The 20,354-nt window shown below is 48.1% G+C and overlaps 1 protein-coding gene across 3 annotated transcripts in view; it reads right to left on the reverse strand.

Annotated features, from left to right (window-relative positions):
- The window catches only part of LOC147454258 (transmembrane E3 ubiquitin-protein ligase FLY2-like), a 114,828-nt gene that overhangs the window by 13,224 nt on the left and 81,250 nt on the right, over nt 1-20,354 (reverse strand). The gene's annotated exons all lie outside the window — the stretch shown is intronic.

The following is a 20,354-nucleotide window of genomic DNA, read 5'->3' on the forward strand; positions in this document are numbered from 1 at the left end:
CATGCTATCTTGTCTTTCACTCTATCGTTCCAGTTCAGCACAGCTCCACTGGGAGAGGTCTCCACACATACTCAGTGTACCTTTACGAGGGAGACAGACCTCGTTTACACTGATTGATGCGATATACAGGCAGCTATGCACTTAAGAGCCAGGACGACCACTAGATGAGCTCACCCAGATTCTGATAGAGACGCTCGATGATGCAACATCAGAGGCATATCCCCACAGCCAGCCTACATGCAGACGATCTAGGAGCATGCCTCAAAACAGTTGGTATGATGAGGAGTGTAGAGAGACGAGGATCAGATTACACAGAGAGGTGCTCATGGGTACTACTACACATAGACAGTCACACATTATCTTTCGCCACCTAGTGCGACGAAAGAAAAGGGCTTACCTATCTCAGTTAGAGCGTGATCTGTATCAACTGTTTATGAGCCAGGACTCTAGTGAGGCATGGAGGCTTTTCCATGAGCAGTCTCCACCCCCAGCCATCACTTCCAAAGAGACATGGGGGGAATATGCTACATCTTACTATACAGCATCGGCGCAGCCATCTTTGCCTGACCCTCCAAAGGCATGCCCAGAGACATGTACTTTCTTTACTGCTGAGAGGGTAAGGTCCAAGGAAAGCCATTGACAGGATGAAGACAAGAAGAGCACAGGATCATGATGGTCCAGTAGTAGAGCACTTCATCCATGCCAGAGATATGCTTGCATAGCCTCTTGCTATGATGTTTAATAGAGCCATGTATGAGAGTTTTCCTGAGACTTGGAGTATGTCCACGATTGTGCCTATCTTCAAGTCGAGACATCCTATGCTTCCAGGGATTTACCGCACCATCATGGTTGGTCACGCTCTAACTAGGCTATATGCATCAATTCTTGAGCATGAGTTGAGTGGATGGGCAGTGAGAGAGGGCATACAGGTAACAGGACAGGCAGAGTTCAGGAGAGGTTTCTCCACTCTTGAACGGATTTTGACACTCAGAGCCATTATTGAGGAGGGTACACACCATGGCAAGAGGATTTTGTAGCTTTATGGATTTCCGCAAAGCCTTTGATACAGTGCCACAAGCCAAACTCATACGCAGATTGCAAGACATGGGGGTGCCCACAGAGCTGATTTGGGGGATCTTAGCTTTATACAGGACAATTGTAGGGCGGGTACGCACTACTCAGGGCATGTCCGACATGGTTCACTCCACCATTGGGGTGAAGCAGGGCTGCCCCTATCTCCGACTCTCTTTGGGATATATGTAGATGAGTTTTTAGATTATGTACAGACACACGGTGACAAAGGTTCTTAGCTTGCAGGGACGTAGATTCCGTTGCTATTATGTGCTGATGATATTGTGTTGATCTTAGATTCTCCAGAGCGGATGGAACGTCATTTGGATGCATTACATGTATTTGCACAGGACAGTGGATTGTCTGTGAACCTTGGTAAGACCAGGGTAGTGGTGTTTAACACTATAGCGCAGTGGGTAAGGAGGTCCGCCCCCACTTTTACTTATGGTCGAGAGACTGTGGAGTATGCATATACATATACTTATCTTGGGGCGGTTTTCAATGGTCTAATATTTTCCTTGAGGCGTGCAGCAGATACGAGATTGACCAGAGCCTATGCAGCATTGGGGAGACTTGAGAGGACATGTTCGCAGGTTCAGCTCTAGGAACCTCGAACAAAGCTTTGGCTCTTTGACACTTTGGTCACTTCGGCCATGCTATACGAAGTGGAGATATGGGGCCCCTCAATTGATCATCATAGCAGAGCTGCAAGTACTGATGGATGGAGATGTATGGAAAGGCCCTTGGTGTCTATGATTTCTCGGATGATTAGGGCCAAGGCCTTAGTACCACATGACTGTTAGGGCGGAGCTCGCTGCTCCTCCATTGGTAGTGGAGGCACTCATTCGATCAGTTTCATTTATGCATAACACCTGGGATCTCCCTAGAGACAGCTATGCTCGATTAGCACTAGAGTCTTCGCGACAGCTGGCATTGCAAGGAGATAGATCATGTTGGTATGCAGAGATGGCATCTTTGTTTCAGTTACATGGCTTAGTATGGATCGGCTACCCCCATTTCAGTATATACTATGAGATACGAGACCGCTTTCACTGTCTATTCAGGGTTTTGGACCACTTTCTAGAGTCGTGAGGTACCAAGATCAGAGATGCCTCGGATTATACTTACTGGAGATTCGCAGACACAGAGAGGACCTCTTGAAGAGGGGCACAATAAGAGAGATCCAGCGACAGCGGCAGATTACAGATTTCTTTCAATCACAGACAAAGGAGTTCGAGCAGCCCCCACAACATAGCAGCACCAGAGGCACCAGCGGCATACTGCTTGATCGGGCGATAGAGTTGGGGTGCTCCCATCGCCCACGGCACGACATGGATGACGGGGCCTTCTCGACATCAATGCAAATTGCGATAGACGATCCATTCCATACTGGCACGACATAGGAGCCGTCCGGACAGAGTGCTTACCGTGGAGGACATTGAACCTCTAGAGCCTTTTGGATACTGATGTAAATGTATATGATGCCTCTACTGTTAGAGAGCTCCATTATATCCGCTCACCCTTTGTATTCCCTTTGTATCACCTTTCACCCCACCCCTATCCACTATTTTCTTTTCAGTTCTTTGTATTTTTTGCCCAGACCTGGTATTAGATTCACCACATGTAACCTTTTGGTCTCATAGGTCATTTTGGCCTTTTGAAGACGGCTGCTTAGTTTCACACCTACCAGCTTAGGATTTCATAGTATTTATATTTTATCATTTTGTCATTTCATTTTGTTACTCTGACTTTGTCTCAGATCCACGACATTGTAACGCTCTGGTCTCATAGGTCATTTTGGCCTTTTAGAGACGTTAATGTAACATTTCATATCTCTCTCTCTCTCTCTCTCTCTCTCTCTCTCTCTCTCTCTCTCTCTCTCTCTCTCTCTCTCTCTCTCTCTCTCTCTCTCTCTCTCTCTCTGTGTGTGTGTGTGTGTGTGTGTGTGTGTGTGTGTGTGTGTGTGTGTGCAGCACGAGCCACAACAGGGCAGCAGGGAGCAGGGGACGCGCAGGGCAAAACTCGTGCAAGCTGTCTCGCGCGCAGGGCAGGGCAGAGGTGCAGGCTATCTCGCGCGCACAGCAGGGTAGAGGCAGAGGCGCAGGCTTTTCACGCTCTCTTTATCTTGCATCTCTCTGGCAACCTCCTTGGCCTCGTTTTCTGTTGCACTGGTGTTTATTGTATCTGAAGGTCATCATTTGCGTACTCGCTCTCACCTTGAAGGTCATCATCTGCGCAAAGGAGACCTCATAGCAATGAGCCAATCACTTGCAACATGAGGATGATGAGCCACAACTCCAATACTTTGACTTTGAAACAACTTCGATGATCATAGATGCGTCGCTATCGTGAGCAGCTTCCGATTTCTTTTCAGCTCTCTCTCTCTCTCTCTCTCTCTCTCTCTCTCTCTCTCTCTCTCTCTCTCAGGAAGTGAAACAAATAGGCAAGAAAGATGGCAGCGCACTTCATGGTCACAAGCAAGAGGATAACAGCCATTGAAAGAGAGTTGTACGAATGAAAAGCTCACATGGATGAGTGGAAGAAAGAGAAAAACTCACTTCTTGATGGAAAAAGAGGGAGGAAGAGGCGAGGGAACTAGAGCGCAAAGAGTTCCGGGCTGAAATTCAAGCTCTAAAAGGTAGCATCTCAGCTCTTCGGAAGGGACTCGCCGAAACTAAAGAGAGAGGACGCCTTGAAGATGGAGAAATTCAGCCATCAATGATAGATGAGCTGAATAGTATACGAGCACAAGTCAAAGAAATAAAGGAGGAAGGCCTCATGGGTGGAGGTTCTCTCCAAAACGCAAAAGGTGGTGAAAGAGGCTGAAAAGTGGATTGAAGTTGTCAAGAAGGGGAAGGGCAAGGGCATTCTGGCTACACCCGACATCATCAACAAGACACTTGAAGAGAAACAACGAAGAAGGGTACGCGCTCTACACATGAGAGTGACCGGCCTAAAAGATTCAAATAAGGTGGACCAACAGGTGAAGAGCCTCATGTCAATGATGGGGGTGGAGAAGCCCTCGCACACACAAGCTTGGAGAGTGGGCAAGAAGAATGAAGGTAATGGGGAGAGTTCAAAAGAACGGGATCTCATTTTGCGCTTTCCCTCCATGGAAGAAAAGAAAGACTTTTTAAAGAAGAGGCCAACCCTCAAGAAAACAGGTATCTTTTTAGGAGATGACCTTACCCTCTCACAGCTTGCACATATGAGAGAGGTCATGCCGGAGATTATAGCAGCAAGGGAGAAGGGAAAGTTAGCCTTCTACAGAAATGTAGTAGTAGTGATTACAGAGCACCGCTCTACATGACGGTGCGAGACCTATGGGACCACTCTCAGGATGGCAGTTTGGAACTGTAATGGTTCATATAGACTTGATGTGGGGGCCTTTGAGGACAGCTTCAGAGACAGAGACATTGTTTTCTACTCAGAGACTCATCAGCCTCCAGGACAGTTGATGCCGCATATATAAGGATACAGATGGGAGACAGCTTGCCGGACATGCACCAGATCTGAGCAGGGGACTAGAGGATCAGGAGGTGTAGCAGTTCTTTTTAGAGAGGAGCTCCAGCCACTACTGCACATAGTTCGGAGAGATGATTAGGCCAGATACTTGCGGGTGAGGCTGAGGATAGATAGAGACTGGACGTTTCTTGTACATCGCCATATGCTATTTTCCTCCCAGCACTTCAGTATATACTTCACCTAGAGGACAGTCTCCTTACTCTGTACTTGATGATGATATTTGGGAGTTCTCCAGGGATGGAGACATCATACTTTTGGGGGATTTCAATGCCCGTACAGGCAGTTCACAGACAGTTTTCTATGACACCTCAGAGGAGATGCTCAGAGAGCTAGAGCCAGAGGAGATGGGGCTTGAGAGATGCTCACACGACAGAGAGCATACAGTATGGGAGATACCTTAGGGAGATGACGACTACTCACACTTTAGCCATACTGAATGGCTTACCGACTTTCCCATCGTCTACAGGTTTTACTTGTTTTCCACACAGACATGAGTCCAGTACTGTAGACTATGTTCTAACACATCCGAGCTTTATCTCTCACATTCAGGATTTCACAGTGGGGCCCAAACCTGTTGAGATAGCAGTAGATCATGCAGTTTTGACATTATCAGTCTCCTTTGAGTACAATACATCTCAGGCCTCACGGGGTGGTAGACATCCACGCTATACTTTTACACCAAAGACTGACTCAGTCTATGAAGAGGAGATACGTAGGCTTTTATGCACATCAGAGCCAGTATACACAGTGGAGGAGATCACATCTATGCTGACAGTGACTTTACATGGGGCAGCGATAGAGGCATACCAACACACACAGCCTGGTCAGAGACGTCATTCTTGGCACATGCCTCCGAACAGCTGGCATGATGAGGAGTGTCGGCAGAGGAGAGCTCAGATCCAATGGGAGCTTGCATTGGGAGTGATCACCTATAGACAATCTCGTATTGCTACACGACGACTAGTACGACGGAAGAAGCAAGCTTTCTTGGTCCAGATGGAGCAAGATTTATATCAGCTCTTCCTTAGTAGAGATTCAGGAGGGGCTTGGCGTCTATTCCATGAGAGTCTCCCCCACCAGTGATTACTTCTACACAGATATGGGGGCAGTATACAGCATCTTTATACACTGTACCTGGACAACCACCACTACCACATCCACCACAGCCATGTCCGGCTACGAGCACCTTCTTTACCACTGAGATGGTAAAGGAGGTCATTGACAGGATGAAGACCAGACAGGCACAGGATCATGAGGGTTTGGTAGCAGAGCACATTATACATGCTGGGGACTTGCTGGCAGAGATGCTTGCACGGTTATTCAACCGTGTCATGTGTGAGGGCTTTCCTAAGTCTTGGAGACCATGGTAGGACACACATTGGCACGGTTGTATGCATCCATCCTTGAGCATTGGACAGGCTGGTTTCAGGAGGGGTTTCTCCACACTGGATCATGTCTTTACACTCAGAGCTATCATTGAGGAGGGTCGAGCACATGGTAGACGGATATATTGCAGCTTTGTGGACTTCCGCAAAGCGTTTGACACAGTACCGAAGGCCAGATTGATGCACCGACTTATGGAATTGGGGATACCCACAGAGCTGATATGGGGGATTATGGCATTGTGCAGTTCAGTGATGGGTCATGTACGCACATCAAAGGGGATATCTAACATAGTTCACTCCACTATCGGAGTGAAATAGGGATGCCCATTGTCCTCTACTTTATTTGGTATGTATGCTGATGAGGTCTCTGATTATATTGACAGAGGAGGAGATAGAGGTGCTCAGCTTGCAGGGACATGGATCCCTCTTTTATTGTATGCTGACGATTTCGTGTTGAGATCAGACTCACCAGAGGGTATGCAGAGACATTTGGACACATTGCATAGTTTTGCAGGGGATAGTGGATTGTCTGTCAACCTTGGTAAAACCAAGGTCATGGTATTTAATACCAGGCCACAGTGGGTCAGGAGATCAGCACCTACATTCACATAAGGTCAGGACAGTATGGAGTACACTGATGCATACACATATCTTGGGGTAGTCTTTAGTGGACCGAGGTTCACACTGAAAGTGGCAGCAGACACTAGATTGACTCGTGCCTATGCAGCCATAGGTGGTTTAGAGAGGATTTGTTTGCAGGTTCAGTTCCAAGAACCTCGAACAAAGCTCTGGCTTTTCGACACTTTGGTCGCTTCAGTTATGCACTACAGGGTTCAAGTTTGGGGACCGTCTGTTGACAGTGCTGGATGGAGTAATATGGAGAGGCCCTTGGTATATATGATTTCTAGGCTGATTAGAGCCAAGGCCTCAGTTCCACATGACATCATACGGGCGGAGCTGGCTGCCCCCACCTATGGAGGTTGAGGCACTTACCAGATCAGTATCATTTGTACACAGCTTATGGGACACCACCAGGGACAGATATGCTAGGCTTGCTCTTGAGTCATCCAGACAACTGGCATTACAAGGAGATACATCATGTTGGTATGCACAGATGAGCTCTTAATTTCAGAGGCATGGTTTCAGCATAGACAGGCTGCCCCCTTTCCAATATTCTCTTGATGCACCATCTTTGGCTCTTACACGGATGGAGATTACTAGACTCATTCGGCAAGATCTTATCCAGCTTGATATCAGGAGGACATGGATAGAGCCATCACGGGAGTTGGGTACGAAGAGGGCTTTCTATAGAGAGCATCTTCTCCAACTCACGACAGACGGATTTGTCACACGGCCCAGCTACATGGACACACATCTATCTCATGGGTTATGATGTGGCATAGGCCAGATTCGCACGTCTTCACACTAGCTTGGGATTGAGACAGGTAGATTCAGAGGCATACCAGTAGACAGTAGGATATGTCAGTCATGCCATGCAGAGCCAGAGACAGAGTTCCACTACATATGTCACTGCACAGTCTACTATGAGATACGGGGACGCTTTCACTGTTTATTCAGAGATGGTTTTGACACGTTAGATAGAGTCGTGAGATATCAGGATCAGAGATGTCTCGGATTATTTCTACTTGAGATACAGGGACATACAAACTCTCTATTGAGAGGGCATAGACAGAGACAGTCCCAGAGACGCATCTCAGATTTCTTCAGTCCGAGTACCACAGAGGCAGAGGGGACACCACCATCACAGAGCTCGGTTCCCACCCTCACACACACCAACGGTACTCTCATTGACTGAGCTATAGAGTTGGGGAGATCGCGACAACCACGACTAAGGCGGGGAGCCACGCAGCACCGGCGCGGAGATTGTGGCAGAGGATCCACAGGGTTCTAGCACAACACCTAGAGTGTCAATCAGGATAGGCTTCATGCTATTGCTAAATTGTATCATGGTGACACTTATCCCACTTTGTACCTTTGTGGCATGATACCATTGCTCAGCTTACCAGCCTCCCATAGGAGTCGGTAGCACTCCTTCTCAGTTTTTAGTTTGTAGTTTTCTTTGTTTGTACCCAGACTTGGTACTAGACTCATCATTGTAATCAGTTTGGTCTCATAGGTCATTTTGGCCTTTTGTAGACGTTAATATATCATTTCATTTCATTTCTCTCTCTTTCCCCCCCCCCCAACTTTCACTTTCACTACAACATTTTGTTTAGGATGTTAAGTCTTTCATTTAGCACACAGACTATGTCTTAGATTCACCAGTTTGTAACTTGTGGTCTCATAGGTCATTTTGGCCTTTTGTAGACGTTAATACATCATCTCTCTCTCTCTCTCTCTCTCTCTCTCTCTCTCTCTCTCTCTCTCTCTCTCTCTCTGAAAAAGTCAGGGCTGTATATTATTGAGTACAAAATAATCCCAACGGATGCCAAAGTAGCCTATCACGTGGGGTGTACAAGCTGAATGAAAGGAGGAGAGCCACTATAGTGACTACTCGACTAGAACAATCTCATGGTGGTCGGTGTGAGGAGTGGAGGAGAAACCACTGAGGAGGGGCATAATGCCAAGTAATCTGACCACCTGTCAGTGTGAAGAAAAGTGGGGATCGTGCCCAACGCCGAAGGAAGGCAAATCGACGAGCCTCGGCTGCTCTAGATGTACCGGAGGACGAATCCCACTGCCAAATCAGGGTGTGAATGGTGTCTAGCCAAATGGCAGTGAGGATATCCTGAAGGAGCTGTGGAGCCCCACTGAGAATGTGAAGACAACGAGCTCTCCAAATATTCCATAGTGTAATACTAGTGATGACTGAGAAAACTGCATCACGTGTCTGCGAATCTCCCTGCCAAGCAATCTATGGTAGCATAGCCAAAGTCCCTCGTCGATAACCAGTGGAGGTAAGCATGAAGGCTGGATCTGTGGCTGAGCCCTCATAGAAAAGATGCGGGCCGGGCATCGACATCAACCATGAGACAGATCCCCAAGTAAGAAATCCATGTTGAACACCTGATCTGCTGAGTAGAGAGCAATGACCAAAGACAGTGAGCAGGTGACTCACTGCAAACTGCAAGCCACACTACATGGGAAGCTGCATGACCAAAGACAGTGAGCAAACTGCAAGCCACACTACATGGGAAGCTGAGCATGACCAAAGACAGTGAGCAGGTGACTCAAGTTGGCGCAAAGGGCAGCGAGTACATAACGGATCATGACCCATAGTAGCTAGCCAAGTCCCAACTGGTAGTCCCACATGAGCAATCATTCACATGAAAAAGGAAATACGACGAGCAACATGTAAATCCCAGATCGCGAACCAAAACTGCTGCAGATAGGCATGAGAGAGGCCTGAATGTAACCAGAAACGCATACGAGTGGGCTGCTGTGGTTGTTGTCTCATCAATGCTAATCTTCCAATCAGGACAGTGTACTCAAAGAAGGATATAGGTGCACGTGTGGGATCTGAGTGAGGCCAATGCGACTCTCCTGGGTTCCAGTAAAGCTGCGATAGGGCACGGCCCTCCCACACCCAAAGCCTCCAAAGTGCAGCGTCAGCGGAAGCAAAACGGGGGTCAACACAACGACGCTTCCCGCGTGAGCCAACTACTCGTATGGCCTCCCATCGGGCGCCGGAGGAGATAAGTAGTGGAGAAGTGGCAGCGTATGTCAATCGAGCATGAATCCCCTGAGAGTTGTCAGTATCAACTGTGAATAGCATGGTGTCCAAACGAACTAATAAGAGAGTGCTCTGGTCAAAGAGGCCTTCCCAGCCACAATGAGGGGGCATCTGAACCGTGCCGCGCATGACTGCATCCCATTGTGAAGGAACGGCAGAATCGATCTCAAGCAGTCTGTCTGGCACCCCGCGACCAATGTCATAATGTTCTGCCACAAAATCTGCATCCAGCATACGTGTCTCATAAAACACTGCATAGAGGCAGCAACAAGGCCAGAGTCCCAAGCAGCCCAATCAATGTGAGTCCTCTCTCCAAGCTGACGAGGTGGATTAATCGAAGAATCAAGAACTGTAGCATTCCAAATGAGAGGCTGGCGCTCAATCTCCTCACGACATGAGGGAGGTGAGCGTACGATAGTCCGTCTCATGGAAACCCAAATCTGAAGGAGCAATCGGAGAAAGGGTGAGAGGGTGGAAGTGGACAAGGGAGCATCCGTAAAGAGAAAACGATACCCTGAATGCCAAGCATGACCGTCTCTAGTGCCGAGTCGTGGAGTCACTGTGCAAAGAGCAGCTTGAAGAAGCATCTTCCAAGGTTCTTGGCCGGGAAAAAGACCCCGAACAATAAGCTTGGTAAGAAGTGCACGGCTCTGTAACTCTGAATCAATGATGCCAAGGCCTCCCTCTGACCTAGGACGAATGATCGTGGATCAGCGAACTCTAGCACGAGTAGCAATAGTCCCATCTGTGCCACTCCATAAAAAGTTCCTTACTAGTCGGCGGAGCTGAGCTATCACACCAGAATGTAACATCCAACAAGAAGCCGTATACCATACTGTAGCCAGAATGACTTGGTTGGCGACCAATGCACCGCCAGCCAACGACAGATGACGTGAAGACCAATGGCATAGCTTCCTGTGAATAGACTGTAGTACGGGTGCAAACTGCTGCTGTGAGGAAACATCAAATCCAACCTAGAAGCCCGGGTATCTACATGTCTGACCCGGCTGTAGCCATGTGAAACCATTATCTACCCCCCAAGTAGGTATGTCATCACTGCCAACCAATAACCAAAGGATTTATGCCAGTTAATGCGTGCACCACTGGCAATGCAAAAAACCTGTAGGGCCTCCCGCATTGCATCAAGAGCGGGTAGCAAATAGTGCAACATGAGCATAGTGTCATCAGCAAACTCTTGATCGATAAGGCTTGGAGATGTAGGTTCTGGCATGGTCAATCCCCGAAATGCACGACTCTGAGCACGAAGAAAGTCAGACATAGTCTCTCCCACAAATAGATACAGATATGCTGCTAAAGGACATCCCTGACGGACAGATCGAGAAAGCTCAAAACTGCGACTGACACGGCCACCAATAGTAATAGCGCTGCTGGCAGTTCTGAAGAGAGCGGAAATACCTGAAATCCATCTCAAAGGGAAACCCATCCTGGCTAAAGATCCTTCGAGAAAGTCCCAGTCAACACGATCGTATGCTTTCTCGAAGTCTAGGATGAAAAAAGCGAGAGGTTCAGAAGATGATCTTGCCCACTCTACTGCCTCATAAAAAGTCAAGATATTATCCAGAATGCATCGATCCATAACGAAGCCTGTCTGAGAAGTATGAAAGTAAGAACGGCCGCAAGCGATGGCTGATCAGTAACACTAATATCTTATAGACCGAAGGGAGTAGGGTAATAGGTCTCCACTGTCGGAGCTGAGTGGTGTCACCCCCCTTCGGAATAAGAGATATGAGACCTGAACAAAGAGCCAGATGCATATATCCTGATGCAAAGATGTCCTGACAACCGCGAAGCAGTGGTATACGCAATACATCCCAATATGTCAAAAAGAAGGCTCTAGTGAGACCATCCTCGCCTGGACAGGAGGATGGATCAAGACTCTCTATAGCAGCATGGAGCTTTGTAAGTGTGAAAGGCGCCAACAAGATCTCTGCCATAGTGTCTGTACAACGATGTCGAGTGTGCTGCCAGATTTGCTCACGGGCAAGTAAAACCTCAGGAGTGCATACATCAGCAGTGAACACTGTCTCAAAATAATCTGCAGACATATCAAGAATAACATCAGGATGCATATGTAGTGTCCCTTGAGCATCGCACAAAGTCCGCAGAGTGGTGCCAGGAGGGCGTTCTTTATGTGCCACGAAGAAGTCTTTATTCGTTCGATCAGCTTTAGCTATCCAATGAGACACTGAAGCATGATGCGTGAGCTCAGACCTAGCCTCCTGTACGCAACGAATCTCTTCTGTGAGCTCTGTCTGTCTAGCAGCGAGATGAGCATCCTGAGGCCACTCCTCAAGCAAGCGCTGAGTGGAACCAAGAGGGATGTGAAGATCAGACTCACGTACTCTCAACTGACGATGAATGATAGCAGTCTGATCACGGCAGTAAATACTAGACTGAGAAATGCAATGAGCAAGAAACTCTCCAGGGGGTCCACAATAAGAAGCATCCGTGGACCACAAGTCATGAATCTGCTGCTGCAATACTTGAGTGGTGAGAACAATATCAAGGATGCGGCAGCCTCATCTCTGAGCAGAGGATCTAGTGAAGGAGATAAATAATGATGTGGGAAAATGATCTGAGAGGCTAGTTCCTCTCCATATAGTAGTAAATCCGCCTAGAGCTGCTGCCCAAGGGCCAATGTAAAAACGGTCAAGTCGCTCTAATAATCTCCCCTGCTGTCGCTGAAACCCCCAAGAGTAATGAAGAGTAGCAAGGTGATGACCAAAAGAGGGTATGTGCCAAGCGTCAACACCTTGAATAGCTAGAAGAAATCGATCCCAAGCTGGCTACTCATCGGGAGAAATGGATGATAGAACGGGAGGTGTGGTGGCTCGCCAATCAGAGTCGCTCTCAACGTTGTTGAAGTCACCTCCAACAACCCAAGAGTCTACAGCAGGTAGAGCAACAGCCAAGGAGGACCAAAAAGTAGCCCTCTCTCGAGGGGTAGTGGGTGCGTAGACTGACATAAAACCAATGATAGATTCCCGAATCCGAATAGAAACATAAACTGCTCTGCCAGCGACTAGTGTGCCATGCTGCTGAACTGAGGCCAAGTAACGTGGCCCACTGAGATGCATACACCGCAACTCTGACCATGAAGGCCCAGAGCAGGCTCCCAAAAAGTGCGGGCGCTCGATGGCATGAGATTGCCAAAAGGAGTGGCAATCTTATGCTCCTGTACTAGTAGTGTATCCACAATGCCCACTACATGAGTGTGTAAATCTCTGCGAAGTAAAAGCTTACAGGAACCTTTTACCCGAGAAGTCTGTAAACCATTAGCATTCCAAGAAAGTACATGTAAATCCATAGACTGCATGAGAGAGTAGGTATAGTATCTGACTAACTGCGCATCTTCTTGGAGGTAGCTGGACCATCCAAGGGGTGAGCTTCAGGCGGTAGGAAACTCTAAAGTATGGTGTCTCATTGCACCAACTGCGAACCTCGGCTTGTTTACATTGCATTACCGATGCTGCAGCCTTGACACCCCAAATGCACATAGACATAGGAAGCACCACATCTGAGGATACATGAATGACCATAGGCAGTGAATAGCAAGCATAAACATCACTCCACTCCATAGCACCAATACATGAAGGATAGTGAGGAGACAAAACATCGGGGGCAGAAGTAGACAACCATAAATGAAGCTGAGCCATAGTCTGGCAGTGCACAAAATGAAGAACCTGATCCTCGGACCATTCCTGAGCAGCGTGGAATGGAAGGAACAAGGAATGCGTAGGCTGAGAGCGACTGCCAATCAAATAAGGAACACAACCTAACCTGTCTTGTGATGCATAAGGTAGAGCTGTACCCGCAATGGTCCGTCTGAGTCACCGCACATCTCAGCCCGATGAGTGCCCCAGGAAAGAGGGCAAGAGCTGAGAAAACTGCGTGGGACGTAAGTATGAGCTGCTGAGGGAGGGGGGGGGGGGCAGAAGGTGGAGGGGGGAGAGCAAGGATAGGAGGAAGAGGATGAGGAGGGAGAGGTAGTAGCGGTGAATGATCCATCTGCATGGGAATAGGAGTCTCTGGAAGAGGGGAAGGAGCGAGTGGAGGAACAGCAGGTGGAGGAGGAGCTGGTAGTAGAGGTAAGTGATCCTGTGCTGAAGAAGAAGATTGGTGAGGAGAAGCAGGGGGTAAGGGGGTGGTGGAAACTTGAGAGGGAGTAGGAGAGGTAACACTAGGGGTTGCATGCATTGGAGGTTGCGGACGAGGACAAAAAGAATGGTTACGACCCACTGTCTGCCATGCTGCCTCAGTAGGAGCTGAAGCAGAGGGAGGAACATGGAGGGTCGAAGCTCTAGGAGCACCTGCAAGCTGAGGAGGTGCTCGAGTAGTAGTAGGAGGAGCCGCTTGTTGGCGCTGACCACGTGGCTGAGCATGAGTGCCACGAGCCGGCTGCTGTTGTCACCGATGGCGTGGCAGTGTGGGGCATTCTCACGCCAAGTGTCCCATCTCGTGACAGCGTAAGCACTGCCCTGGACGGCCAGTGACTACCATTCGGCAAGAGTAGTCTCGAGCGCGCACAGCCACAGTAACTGAATCTGGTAATGAAGTATCCCCAAACACCAAGACCTGAATGCAAGGTGGACCAAATGAGAAGATGCAGGATCCTGGAACTACTGTGCCAAAGTGAGCAGCAATCATCTGAAGGAGATGCTCATCAATAAAATGAAGAGGCATATCCGGGAAGGAGAGGGTCAGAGGGAATCTGGGAATAAGGTGTCGACTGTCAAACTCCTCAGTAGTAAACTCGGGATACCACCGCGTCAAGTATATCATCCTCCGATCAAAGAGTATTGGAGAGCGAGCCAGGAGAGTTGAGGCAGTGGCGGGATCTGAAAGACGTACCATGAATATGCCTCTGCCAAGGAATGTAAGCTCTGAGATCCGTCCCTGAGTAGTGCCCAATGCAGTCTGACACCAATCGCGTATAGAAGATCGAGGTGGAGACTGTCCAATCATCCGGCCAACCAAGGCATGCTGTGCCAAGTGTTGCACTTTGGAGTCAATGCGTGTCAACAGGTCGCCAGTACAGTCCACGCGACAGGCAAGTGGTGATGGAGCGCCGTGTGTAGCACTCGAGACCGGCAAAGCCGCCATGAAGAATGGGCTAAACTGGCAAACGGGAAAAGCACGACCCGAATTGAATGTTGGACACTTTCTCTCTCTCTCTTTCTCTCTTTCGCTTGCAGGCGATTGAAAGAGGGCGCGGTTAGGGTTTGGGACAGTTAGGGCTTTCGGATTTTTAGGGTTTCATGGAATTAGGGTTTCGTAAACTGTTAGGGTTGCAGGGAATTAGGGTTACGCCGGCTGCAGAGCACGCGCAGGCAGCAAGGGCGTGCAGGCAGCAGAGCATGCGCAGGCATCAGTCTGAGCGCGCGACAGGCAGGGAGCAGGGCGCGCAGCAGGGCAGTCCGGGCGCGTGTGGCAGACAGAGTGCAGGGCGCGCAGGCTGCAGAGTGCAGGGCGCGGGCGATAGACAGGGAGCAGCGCGTGCGACCTCTCTCTCTCTCTCTCTCTCTCTCTCTCTCTCTCTCTCTCTCTCTCTCTCTCTCTCTCTCTGGAGGAGTGCACCACTTTACTGACTGAGACACTGCATGGTGCTGCATCAGTGGCATACCCACACACCCAGCCGGGCAGGAGATCACATTTTGGGAGCATGCCCCAGAATAGTTGGTATGATGAGGAGTGCAGAGAGATGAGAGCCCAGCTTCGGAGGGATCTTCTTCTAGGAGTCATCACTTACAGACAGCCTAGGATTGCTTTCCGACGCCTTGTGTGATGGAAGAAGCGAGCTTACCTGGCTTAGATCGAACGAGAATTATATCAGATGTTCTTGAGTAGGGATTCAAGAGAGGCATGGCGAATCTTTCATGAGCACTCCCCTCCCCCAGTGATTACTTCACCTGATGTGTAGGGCCAGTATGCGACATCATTATATACGGTTCCTGGACAAGAACCCCTTCCATACCCTGCAGAGCCATGCCCAGCTACGAGCACCTTCTTTACCATTGGGATGGTACAGAGGGCCATTGACAGGATGAGGACCGAGAGGGCATATGATCATGACGGTCTAGTAGCGGAGCACTTTATACATGCTAGGGATATGTTGATGGAGGTTCTTGCAGTGTTGTTCAATCGTGGCATGTGTGAGGGGTTACCTGAGACTTGGAGGTTGTCTACTATTGTGCCTATCTTCAAGGCAGGGGATCCTACAAAGCCTGGGAACTACGGCACTATTATGGTTGGACACACATTGGCACGGTTGTATGCATCCATTCTTGAGTAGCGCTCGAGTATTTGGGCAGAGGATGAGGGGGTACGGGCAAAGGGTCAGGCCGGTTTCAGGAGGGGTTTCTCCACTCTTGATCATATTTTGACACTTAGAGCCATCATTGAGGAGGGCAGGTAACATGGTACCGAGAGCTCAATTGATGCGGAGACTACACGAGATGGGGGTGCCCATAGAGTTGATCTAGGGGATTATGGCTTTGTACAAATCAGTGATGGGACATGTACACACAGGAAGGGGTATTTGATTTAGTTCACTCTACTATTGGGGTGAAACAAGGCTCCCATTGTCTCCTACTCTATTTGGTATGTATGTTGATGAGGTGTCTGATTACATTGACAGAGAGGGTGATAGAGGTGCCCAGCTGGTAGGGACGTGGATCGAATTGTTGTTATATGCTGATGATATTGTGTTGATATCTGACTCACCAGAGGGTATGCAGCAACATTTGGATGCACTACACAGTTTTTCAGAGGATAGTGGATTGTGTGTCAACCTTGGTAAAACCAAGGTTATGGTGTTTAACACCACACCACAGTGGATCAGGAAATCAGCACCTACTTTCACATATGATCAGGAGATTGTGGAGTATACAGATGCGTACACTTACCTGGGGGCAGTCTTCACTGGGCCGAGATTTTCTTTGAGAAGAGCAGCAGAGACTAGACTGACTAGAGCTTATGCGGCTTTGGGAGGACTAGAGAGGATGTGTTTGCAGGTTCAGTTTCAGGAACCTAGGACAAAGCTATGGCTCTTTGATACTTTGGTTGCATCTACTATGCTATATGGGGTGCACGTTTGGGGACCTTCTGTAGGCCAGGATGTTTGGAGACGTATGGAGAGGCCCTTGGTATCTATGATCTCTTGGCTGATTAGAGCCAAGGCGTCCGTACCACATGATATCATTCGAGCAGAGTTAGCTGCCCCCCCTATGGAGATTGAGGCGCTTACCAGATCAATCTCCTTTGTACACAGCCTATGGGATACTACCAGAGACAGATATGCAAGGCTGGCCCTAGAGTCCTCGAGACAGCTAGCTCTACAGGGGGATACATCACACTGGTATGCACAGATGACATCATGGTTTCAAACACATGGCTTCACCATGGACAGGCTGCCTCCTTTTCAGTACTCTCTACAGGCACCCTTGATGTCTCTGACACGAGTGGAGATTACTAGAGTCATTCGTCAGGATCTGATTCAGCTGGACACAAGGACACGGATAGAGCCGGTACACGAGTTGGGCACGAAGATGGCTTTCTATAGAGAGCATCTTCTCCACCTCGCATGGGATGGGTTTGTGATTCGACCTAGCTATATGGACACACATCTTTCTCATGGCTTGCGTTTGCCATTGGCCAGATACGCACATCCTCACATCAGCTCGAGATTGAGATTGGCAGATTCAGAGGGATACCAGCAGATAGCAGGATATGCCGCTTATGTCATCGAGAGCCAAAGACAGAGTTACATTACATATGTCATTGCACAGTGTACTATGAGATACGAGGCCGCTTTCATTGTCTATTCATAGAGGGTTTTGGGCCTCTATCTAAGGTCATGAGCTATGAGGATCAGAGATGTCTTGGAATGTATCTACTTGAGTTACACAGGCATAGAGACACTTTACTGAGGAGAGATGGAGAGAGACGGTCCCAAAGACACATTACAGATTTCTTTACACTAGATATTGGACCCCCAGAGGAGCAGCCAAAGGAGCAAACACCATTGCAGAGCTCTGCCCGCACTCATACTACCGCTACTCGCATTCTCATAGACCGAGCATTGGAGCTAGGGAGATCTAGATGCCCGCGATTGAGGAGAGGAGCTACACAACATCGACGGAGACTACAGCAGAGGATTCAAGCCATACTCTCTCGACGTCCAGAGTGCAGCTCAGGATGGATCTCCACCATATCTTCCCCCCTCCTTTCATTGTATTACACATTGTATTTGTTTCAGTTCTTTTTGATTCCGGACATGGTATCAGATTCACTATGTTGTAAGGGCTTGGTCCCATAGGTCATTTTGGCCTTTTGAAGACGTTAATATATCATTTCATTTCATTTCTCTCTCTCGCTCTCTCTCTGAACATGGCCGAGGGGGACTAAACCACTCAAAAATAACAAGGAGGACCAATGTCTGCATATAGCTGTTGACGTGGCATTGTTGTATGGATTGCCCAGATTCCCCGCTGACTGCTGACGTGGCACTGTGCGGATTTCCGCATTTTGCGCTAAGGCCATTGGGTGGTATTGCTTTTGGGACTCGGTGCTTTTCATGTAATTTCTTTTGAACAGGCCAAGGGCCTTTATAAGTGTTCCCAAGGCCTCACTCTTGGCAGATCAGCTTGGGAGCATCGCCAGAGAGAGAACCCTCGGACATTGTACATTGTGAAGCATAATAATAAAAAAATACCGAGAAGGGGCGCCAGTCTTTGGGGCCAAGGGAAAAGGCATCCAAAGAAAGGTAGACCCAAGGTAGTGCAGAAGTTGTCTAGCTGGCAGCCTATAACCCACCGCCCTGCATACCAAATAGCATGCCTCCAATGTGATCAGTGAACTGAGAATGCAGCTGCGAGTATCCGCTAACAGTCTGCCTCCAATGGACATACCATTCAACTACAGGATGAAGAGAATACACACCTCCCTTGAGCAATACCAAATGCAACCAGAGTGCTAATGTTGGGACCCAATGGGATTTCCCATAAATAGAGCAACTTACCACAATACAGAACCTAAAAGGTTCATTACCACTAACACTGAATGATCCCCGAGAAAAGTAGAACATCTTCAGGGCACATACCCTAAGATAAAAATCAAAATGCAAATAATAACATAAGAGTACTTCCAATAAACAATAAAGATACAAACCAAGTCAAAATCAAAACTATATCTTGGTTTTCACTAATACCAAGTGCCATTCTTCGTCATAGCATGATATTGAATTTACACATCAGCCAACCAATTTTATGAATTTGGTGCCTTAACAAATGAAGCAAGTTCCTCCTAACATACATATTCAAAACAACCAAGGAAAATCAATAAGATGCATTAGAGGCAGCTATAAGGAGACTAGAAACACATGCATCAATTTAAAGTCTGCACTAGCCATTTTGGCATATGCGTAGCCTATTTGAGCCCTTTCCTCATCTTTGGCCCCTACATCCACAAGATATCAGGGTACATTCTTCGCGCAGGAGGTAAGTGCGGGGATCTCACAATGGTATGTGCATCGAGTATAAAGTCAGGGAACAGCCAACACAGTTGACAAGTATGGCAGTGTCCTTTAGTATTCTTACATGTTGGAACATGAAAATTGAACTAAAACGAACTGATTTGCTTTGTATGCCCCGAAGGGAGAAAACAAGGCTGCACTAAGTAAATAACAGTAAAGACTTACTTTCTCATATCACTGTCAAGTCCACGCTACAAATCTGAACTCAAGGAGTGACACTCCCATTTGCATAAGCAATGAGACATGCCAAACTTGAGGCTTAGTGCCTGATCGTTTGGTTTAAAAAAACAGGTATAGTCACCTCTAAGATTGTATTTTGTATAATGCTTAAAAGAATATCTGCCTCAAGGAGCAGTAGCAACACCAACTATTGAAAACCTGCAAGGCCCATGGTGTGTGTTGTTTGCCCGGCGACCAAGTGGCTGCGCCGCTCGTTGTTGTGAATGGTGTTTTTTGAGCACGGTGAGGCTTCCTTAGCAATTTCTCGAGTGTCGTTTCCCCTGCCCCCTTCTCTACTACTTCTTTTGTGTGTGGTGCCAGTGTGTGTGAGCAGGAGTGCTCCTGGGCCTTTTTGGTGTGCGGAATGGAAGTAAGAGAAAGGTTTTGTGTGCGGCAACGGTGTGTGGTTTGAAACGAGCTGTGAAATGTGTGGGTAGCCCATCTCGGCGAGTGTGTTTGTGCGTTGTAGTGTGCGCAAGCGGTGGTCTACTAATGGAATTGTATTTTTTGAAGGTGTTTTCCGAGAGGATAGGGGTGCTGTGAATGCCCTGAGCTATAGAGAGGCCTTGTGTTGTGCGCTGGGTGTGTTCCCCCATTCCCCCTCTCCAACATCATCAGTGCCCAAGAGTAGGTGAAGGTTTGTATAGAGGTCATTCATGCTTTGAACGTAACCTATAAAACCAACGAACCGAGTTTCTATCAGCCTCCGGAGGTGATGGGCATACTCGGCCATCAAAGAGGCTAGTATTTGTCAAGTAAGAGCAAAAATACTAAAAGCACTAAAGATCTAAACAGCAAAATAGTCCCTTACTGTGTCAACCCATTGTTCATTACATCTTCATCTGTAAGGCAAGAACTTACTGCATCAACCCATTGTCAATTACATCTTCGTTAACCCATCTCCATT

Source organism: Adiantum capillus-veneris, chromosome 7, assembly GCF_014529385.1.
Source record: "Adiantum capillus-veneris isolate H3 chromosome 7, ASM1452938v2, whole genome shotgun sequence".
Lineage (NCBI taxonomy): Eukaryota > Viridiplantae > Streptophyta > Polypodiopsida > Polypodiales > Pteridaceae > Adiantum > Adiantum capillus-veneris.